At 42.0% G+C, this 8,131-nt stretch overlaps 1 long non-coding RNA gene across 1 annotated transcript; it reads right to left on the bottom strand.

Moving 5' to 3' along the window:
* Positions 1–6,771: 6,771 nt before the first annotated feature.
* LOC130467756 (uncharacterized) lies at positions 6,772–7,728 on the bottom strand. The gene is made up of 2 exons (XR_008927494.1): positions 7,698–7,728; positions 6,772–7,651 (listed from the first exon to the last, which is right to left on the bottom strand). It is a non-coding gene; the product is annotated as an uncharacterized lncRNA (long non-coding RNA).
* Between the last annotated feature and the right edge of the window lie 403 nt (positions 7,729–8,131).

Below are 8,131 nucleotides of genomic sequence, written 5' to 3' on the forward strand. Positions count from 1 at the left end.
TCGCTGGGCGGGCGACATCGCGCGCTGTGCGCGCGAGCCATCGCTCGCTGGGGCGCGACATCGCTCGCTGGGCGGGCGACATCGCGCGCTGTGCGCGCGAGCCATCGCTCGCTGGGGCGCGACATCGCTCGCTGGGCGAGCGACATCGCGCGCTGTGCGCGCGAGTAGTGCTGGGCGCAGCGCTCGTGGCACGCGAGCTTGCGCTCGCTGCGCGCGAGGCTGCGCGCACTTGTGCGAGGCAGTGCGCGTTGTGGCGCAGCTCGCTTGCTGCCCACACGCGACTGCCTTGGCTCGCCCCTCGCCCATGCCCATTCGTTCATTGCTCGTGGCACACGACACAAGGCAGGGCTGCTGCCTTGTGCTCGTGCACTACGCCCTTGCTCATTGCATTCGTGCCGCACGGGCGACGAGCTCCCTTGCTCGTCGTCGCATGCCCGCATTATACAACACCCCTTAAGGGTAACACGAAGCGTCCATTGTTTCGTGCGTGCAAGTTATTTGAACGAATCGCATAAAAATTTAAAATTTATATTTAAAATTAATGACAAATTAATAAATAATATTAATTTCATAATTTTAGGGCGAAAAATCGAAAATTTATTATCCAATTGATTTCCGATTGTTATGGATTCAAGTCTAGGTCATAAAAATTTAAAATTTATCGTAAATTTACAATTTTTATGTTGGTTTTTAATCATAGGTTTCTAATTAAATTACAATTAATTATGAAAATCAAATTAATTCTAAATTATTCTAATTTTCAACAAATTAATCATAATTACAAATTAGATTGCATAATTAACAAGACTAGGCATTCAAACTTGTTAAACATATGCAGTAGGTCAATCAAAAATTCAAGATTTATCAACAAGAATCGCAAATATTTAATTTAACATCTTAAATTTACGAAATTTTGCATTCGAAAAACTAAAACCTTCGAAAAGTCATAGTTAGGCTTCGAATTTGAGAATTCTGGGTTCGGCAGAAAAATACTATTTTTGTCAAAATTTTAGAATGCCTTTTACATGCGGAATTGACACAAAAATCACTCAATTCGGATGAGTAATGAAGAAACTGCCGAAAAACTGCGTACGTATAATTAAATAAACGCAATTTGCAATTAATTAACAGTTACGAAAATTAATCACCCCTTTTAATTCTTGCAAATTTGTAATATTTAACCATGTTCATGCAATTTAGATTATGAAAATAATAAGGGGCTCGTGATACCACTGTTAGGTTATGATTCATATGACAGTTCATAGATCATGCGGAAACAACCATTAACCCAGGACAACATATTATTTACACATAATCATATAGCATAATTTAGATGCATACTCTTTGTTGCGTGCCCTCCCTAGCTGCGCCCGAACCGAACAAGAACAAGTCTTTTAGGACTCCAAGTGTCGTCCCTCCGTAGATAGTCCACAGCACGTCCGGATCCGCCTTAAGATTGACCAACTAGAATCGCCCTTAAGGTACTAGAAAATTTCGGCACTTTATGAGCAAGATGTGTTTTAATTTTCTCTCAAAAAACTCACTTTTGAATACTTTGAAACTTGTATGTAAATAATGACCCATAGGCCTTTATTTATAGAGTTATGGAAAAGGAATCGCAATCCTAGTAGGATACGAATTAATTGAAATTAGAATCCTACATGAATTCTATTTAATTAATTTATCTAATTAGGAATAGGAATTTAATCACACACTAACTCTTTGTAGATTTAGGAATCACGTATGAGCACAAACTCACACACACACACGGCAGCCACAAGGGCTGCCCATGCGCATGTGAGCAGCAGCCCACGCAGCGCGGCCCACGCATCCGTGGCCTTGGTGCGCGCTGGGCTTGTGGCGTGCGTGCTTGCTGGGCGATGGCCCGGCTTCGTGCTGGGCCTTCGTCCGGCAGGCCTCGTCCGATGCTAATTCGTACGATACGCTTCCGATTAAATTTCCATTTCCGGAATCTATTTCCGACACGAACAATATTTAATATTTCCGATTCCGGAATTAATTTCCGTTTCGAACAAATATTTAATATTTCCGTTTCCGGAATTATTTTCCGATTCCGGTAATATTTCCGATTCTGACAATATTTCCGTTTCCGGCAATATTTCCGATTCTGGTAATATTTCCATTTCCAATAATATTTTCCGATACGTACCATGTTTCCGTTTCCGGCAACATCTACGACTTGGATAATATTCATATTTCCGATACGATCCATATTTCCGTTTCCGGCAATATCATCATTTCCGGAGTATTCATTTCTTGCCTGTGACGATCTTAGCTCCCACTGAAACCAAGATCCGTCGGTTCCGAATATTCATAGATGGAGTATTTAATGCCATTAAATACTTGATCCGTTTACGTACTATTTGTGTGACCCTACGGGTTCAGTCAAGAGTAAGCTGTGGATTAATATCATTAATTCCACTTGAACTGAAGCGGCCTCTAGCTAGGCATTCAGCTCACTTGATCTCACTGAATTATTAACTTTTTAATTAATACTGAACCGCATTTATTAGACTTAACATAGAATGCATACTTGGACCAAGGGCATTATTTCCTTCAGGTTTTATCCTTCGGATTTTTACCTTCGGCTCGGATTGTAACATCGATTCGAGTTGTAATCTTTGAGCGATTTTTAACCTCGTTCTGCAAATCCGGAGATCTGTTTAAGAACGTGCTTCTAAAATCGGCTCGGATTGTAACATCGGTTCGAGTTGTAATCTCGGAGCGGTTTCTTTACCTCGGCTCGGATTGTAACGTCAATTCGAGTTGTAATCTTTGAGCGATTTTTAACCTCGTTCTGCAAATCCGGAGATCTGTTTAAGAACGTGCTTCTAAAATCGGCTCGGATTGTAACATCGGTTCGAGTTGTAATCTCGGAGCGGTTTCTTTACCTCGGCTCGGATTGTAACGTCGATTCGAGTTGTAATCTTCAAATCCGTAGATTTGCTAAGAGACTCGTCTTGTCTTTGAGTTCTTCAAATCCGTAGATTTGCTAAGAGACTCGTCTTGTCTTTGAGTTCTTCAAATCCGTAGATTTGCTAAGAGACTCGTCTTGTCTTTGAGTTCTTCAAATCCGTAGATTTGCTAAGAGACTCGTCTTGTCTTTGAGTTCTTCAAATCCGTAGATTTGCTAAGAGACTCGTCTTGTCTTTGAGTTCTTCAAATCCGTAGATTTGCTAAGAGACTCGTTTGGTTTCTGTTTTTCCGATTTCTTGCGGTTCGAAAACCTGGCCAAGAAATCGCAAGTCTGACTCTTAGTTATGAGCTTCGGGGATCCGTGGATCTGAGCCGAAGTTTTATAACTTGATTTGAGCGACTTTTGTTGCGAACAGAATTTTCCAAGAATTCCGTAGATCTGCTGAGATACTCGTTTGGTTTCTGTTCTTCCGATTTCTTGCGGTTCGGAAACCCGGCCAAGAAATCGCTAGTCTGACTCTTAGTTATGACTTTGGCGATCCATGGATCTGAGCATAAGTTTTATAACTTGATTTGAGCGACTTTTGTTGCGAACAGAATTTTCCAAGACTTCTGTAAATCTGCTGAGATACTCGTTTGGTTTCTGTTCTTCCGATTTCTTGCGGTTCGGAAACCTGGCCAAGAAATCGCAAGTCTGACTCTTAGTTATGAGATTCGGGGATCCGTGGATCTGAGCCGAACTCTTTATAACTGTATTCGAGCGACTTTTTTTTGCGAACAGAATTTTCCAATATTTGCTCCACAATTTTGATCTTTTATGTTTGTCAAACATGAATTTATAATTCGTTTTGAGCATGATGAACAATTTGAGTTGTATGCTCTTGTAAAATGACTTATTGTTTAGACAATGTATGTCAAATTAAGTCTCCAAGAATATTAGCATTTTACCAAATTAATCAAGTCAAGTAAATTATATGTTGACAAAATATAGTGTATAAAGCTTAAACGGAAAGAGGACTTAGCTTTGAGGCCAGGAAATTAGAATGTCGTTGGAAGGAGTAACTGAAGCTCATTTGTTGTCTCCAAGTGGACCAATTTGAGTGGTTCGAGTGGGTCACTTCAATTTCCAACTCATGACAGGTGCTACTCAAACGATTTACTTCGTAATGTTGGAGCCATCCCCTTTGGTAGACCAATTAAAGTAAATAAATTACTTTGGTTGGCCAACCAGAGTCTTTGCCTTTTTGATATGATGACAAATAAGTTTATCATTGGATTTTTGTGAAACTTCTTCCCTGTTTTTGGATACGACATCCAGCAAGTAAAGCCCATTGACATTTTTGAACTTTTCAAAGCTGCTGCGTTAATGTTTAGATTTTTGTTGATCATCAGACCTGCCAAATTCCTATACATGTTCGGCGTAAAACCTTGCAACAACTTCGAGAGACTGCTACAAACTCGGGATTGACTTCGGTACAGATTCCGGCATTGAACTCGGCTTTGAGCTTCAGAGCTGCTAAGCTCGGTAGTGAGCTTCAAGGCTCGGGAGATTCAGCATTATGCTCGGGAGATGAACTGGGTATAGCTCGGAAGGTGAACTGAGTAGCTCGGGAGCTGAACTGAGTGTAGGTTGAGACTGAGCTTTGTACACGGAGCCCGAGAGCTGCTATGTTCGGCACTACGCCTCGGCATTGAGCTTCGGGGGCTGGCATTTTCGACTCCGTATCGATCACTCAAGGTGATGAGGTGAGATGCTAGACTGGCTGGGCTTTGACATTAAGCTTCAGCAAGAACCTTTTGTTCGGACATTGGATCTCTTTGGTTTGGACCTTGAATCGAACCTCGGAGGTTCGGACCTTGAGTCGAACTTGGGACCCTTGCAGACTTCGGGAATTGAGCTTCGGGGGAGCTCTTCCTTGCTGAACTCGCAGGTAGCAGTAGAATGTGGTATGCTTCTGTCACCTCGGGTGCTCTGGAGATTGACCTCGGTACTAACCTTTGGTATGAGCTCGTGAGTTGCTATGCTCTTCTCGGGAGGCTGACCTCGATACTGAGCTTCGGGAAGCTGACCTCGGGAGCTATTCCTACTGAACCCACAGATAGCAGTGGACTGTGAGAATGCCTTTGTCACCTCTAGGAGCTGCCATGGTTCGGGGACCCGAGTTTCGCAAATCTCATATCTCATATTATCATCTCTGGGTTCAAACTTTTTGTTGAGACCATGCTCGGCAGACCGAACGTTGTTGCTCGGTAGATGTTGTGCTCGGGAGATGAGTTTCGACACTTAGCTTCGGCACGGAGCCTCGGCACTGAGAGAAAGCTTCGGCACCACCCGCAAAGTATGAGCTTGCATACAATACCCAGAACAAGTTTCTCAAAATTATTGAGTATGGATATGCTCTGAGTTGATCTCTTGGAACCTTTCAAAGCTTGGGAGCTTCGCTCCTATGCTCGGTGATGACCTCGGCTATGAGCTTCGACTTGGGCCTCGGAAGGCTGACCTTTGTTCTACTCCGGGAGATCAATTATAACCTCTCACTGAAGAAGGGTAGCATAAATGTGAATATGACTTCATTGAAGCATTTTATCAAACATCTTGTGGGCACAACTGAAGTTTGAGTGATGTAGTTTCCTTGGTGTAGCTTCCACGACCAAGTTGATGAACTCAACTATGAGGTATGCCAAATAACAGTGTATCAATGACAAACAACATAAGTGTAACAGTTCATAATTTTTCAAAAAATAGAGGGAGAAACTTAGCTCTAAACTTTTGATTGAGGCATGGAGCTCGGCTCGGCAGGTCATCCCCGGGGGTTCGAGGGGGTTGTGCTCGGGAGCTGCTCTTTGGCAATCATCCTCGGAGATCAACCTCGACACTGCGCTCTGCTCCTGGCTTGGAGTTGGCATCTTGGGCTTCGACGTTGGAGGTGAGCTTCGGGAAGTTGTTAACCTCGGGACCGAGCTTCGGAACTGCTGTGTTCGGCACTGAGCTTATATGCTCTGCTCAAGAGCTGGTGTTCTCGGCGCTTCCCTCGGCATCGGGTTCTGTACTGAACTGTTTCGGAGCTCTGCCTCCACATGGTTTGGTGGCTTTTCCTCTTTGCCAAGTCTTTGAATTGCAGTAATACTAATCTCTTCGAGCCGAATTGAGTTACTTTTTGCTATTGAGTTTCTCATTGGTCGACTTTATTTTACTCCGTATGAAGTATTGACTGCCTTTGAGTATTGTCGGCAAATGTCGTCAAAGAAATGCCATCATATATTGCCTTTGAATGGAGCAAGCAAATGACACTACTATGCAGCAACTATTAGCTTTTATTTTTTCGCGAATAAAATGTTGTATGCTTGATACTCTAAGACAAGAGCCTTAATTTTGTTGCTTGGGCCGATCTCAGACTCCTCATTCTTTGAGATGCAGTGCGCGAGATCTTGGCTGAACAAAGTTGGGTTTTTGCTACCCATTTCTTGGTTGAACCTGGTAACTATGGAAGAGTGGATCTTCATGATGTAAAAATGTATGGTTTATATCTCAATGGTCTCTTAGCATTAGAAACCATGCATTTAGTGTGGTTAGTTAGATTTAACAACGAGACCACACTTATTCTAACTAATATGGTTTCTTACATTAATTTTTTGTCTACAAATTATGAATGAAAAGAAACCAATTACGCTAGATATCAGGTATCTCTGAACCATATATATTTTTCGAACAATTGGAAAGCATATTATTTATAGTTCCACGCGCGCACTGTTTGAATCTAAAGTGCCACAGGAACTCAGCTACGTGCCATCACCAGTTTAAAAAAGTCATCTCAACTCCGAATAAAAAAAAGGTAGAATAAAAATATACGGAGTACAATCGTTTGGAAGGAAGAACAAACTGATACAATATGAAATTAAACTTGGTTTTATAGAAGAATTAATTAAACAACAAGATTGGTAACTATAAAATTCATATAGGAATATGTCCCATACATCTAGCATTTCGTACCTAGTAAACGAAATGCAAAATTAAATTCCTAATTTAACAAACTAAATAAATGTACTCAGTAAACTTTTCCTAAATTAAAATTTTAGAGTTCCGACTTCTTTTGGTTTCTTCTCCGCCATAGCTATCTCAGCGGCAACGGATAGATATCGAGAGATTTCTTCACTCCCTTCACTTTTCTCTACTGTACATGTTCAAAAATCATAATCAGAAAACTAAAACAAAGTAAAAATTTGTTTTTATTAATTTGTGAAAAAGAATGTATGAAAATTGAAGGAGAAGCATCATCGGTGACATCTGTTCCGGGGTTGAAACGATAGTAGGAGCGTCCTTGGTATCTTGAGTTCCGGTCTCGTGCGGTGCCTGAAAGATGAACTCCGGGCCAAGGGGGGGTCCCCGAGGCGGAGCCTCCGACGCTCAAGTCAGTACCATTGATGTATAAAATGAGGTGTTTTAGGGGAGAGAGAGTAGGGTGGCTTCTCTAGGGTTAGAGAATGTCCCTCTTTACCTTGCCCTTTGAGGGGTATATATAGTGCCTTGTTGGGCCTTTGAGGCCTTGTAAGTGATATTGGGCTTGAGTGAGTTTTATTGGCTTTTGGGTTAAAATGGTGAGCCCATTTTAACACCCCAACAAATGCCCCCCAGACCCAATTCTATTTGAAAAATGGGTTGGGTTTTGATTTTGATCACTTCCAAGTGAAAGTCAATTTCAGCTCGGATTTTTACCTTCGGATTTTTACCTTCGGCTCGGTTTTATCCTTCGGATTTTTACCTTCGGCTCGGTTTTATCCTTCGGATTTTTACCTTCGACTCGGTTTTATCCTTCGGATTTTTACCTTCGGCTCGGTTTTATCCTTCGGATTTTTACCTTCGGCTCGGTTTTATCCTTCGGATTTTTACCTTCGGCTCGGTTTTATCCTTCGGATTTTTACCTTCGGCTCGGATTGTAACATCGATTCGAGTTGTAATCTTTGAGCGATTTTTAACCTCGTTCTGCAAATCCGGAGATCTGTTTAAGAACGTGCTTCTAAAATCGGCTCGGATTGTAACATCGGTTCGAGTTGTAATCTCGGAGCGGTTTCTTTACCTCGGCTCGGATTGTAACGTCAATTCGAGTTGTAATCTTTGAGCGATTTTTAACCTCGTTCTGCAAATCCGGAGATCTGTTTAAGAACGTGCTTCTAAAATCGGCTCGGATTGTAACAT

The sequence above is a fragment of the Spinacia oleracea genome, chromosome 2 (genome assembly GCF_020520425.1).
Source record: "Spinacia oleracea cultivar Varoflay chromosome 2, BTI_SOV_V1, whole genome shotgun sequence".
Taxonomy (NCBI): Eukaryota; Viridiplantae; Streptophyta; class Magnoliopsida; order Caryophyllales; family Amaranthaceae; genus Spinacia; species Spinacia oleracea.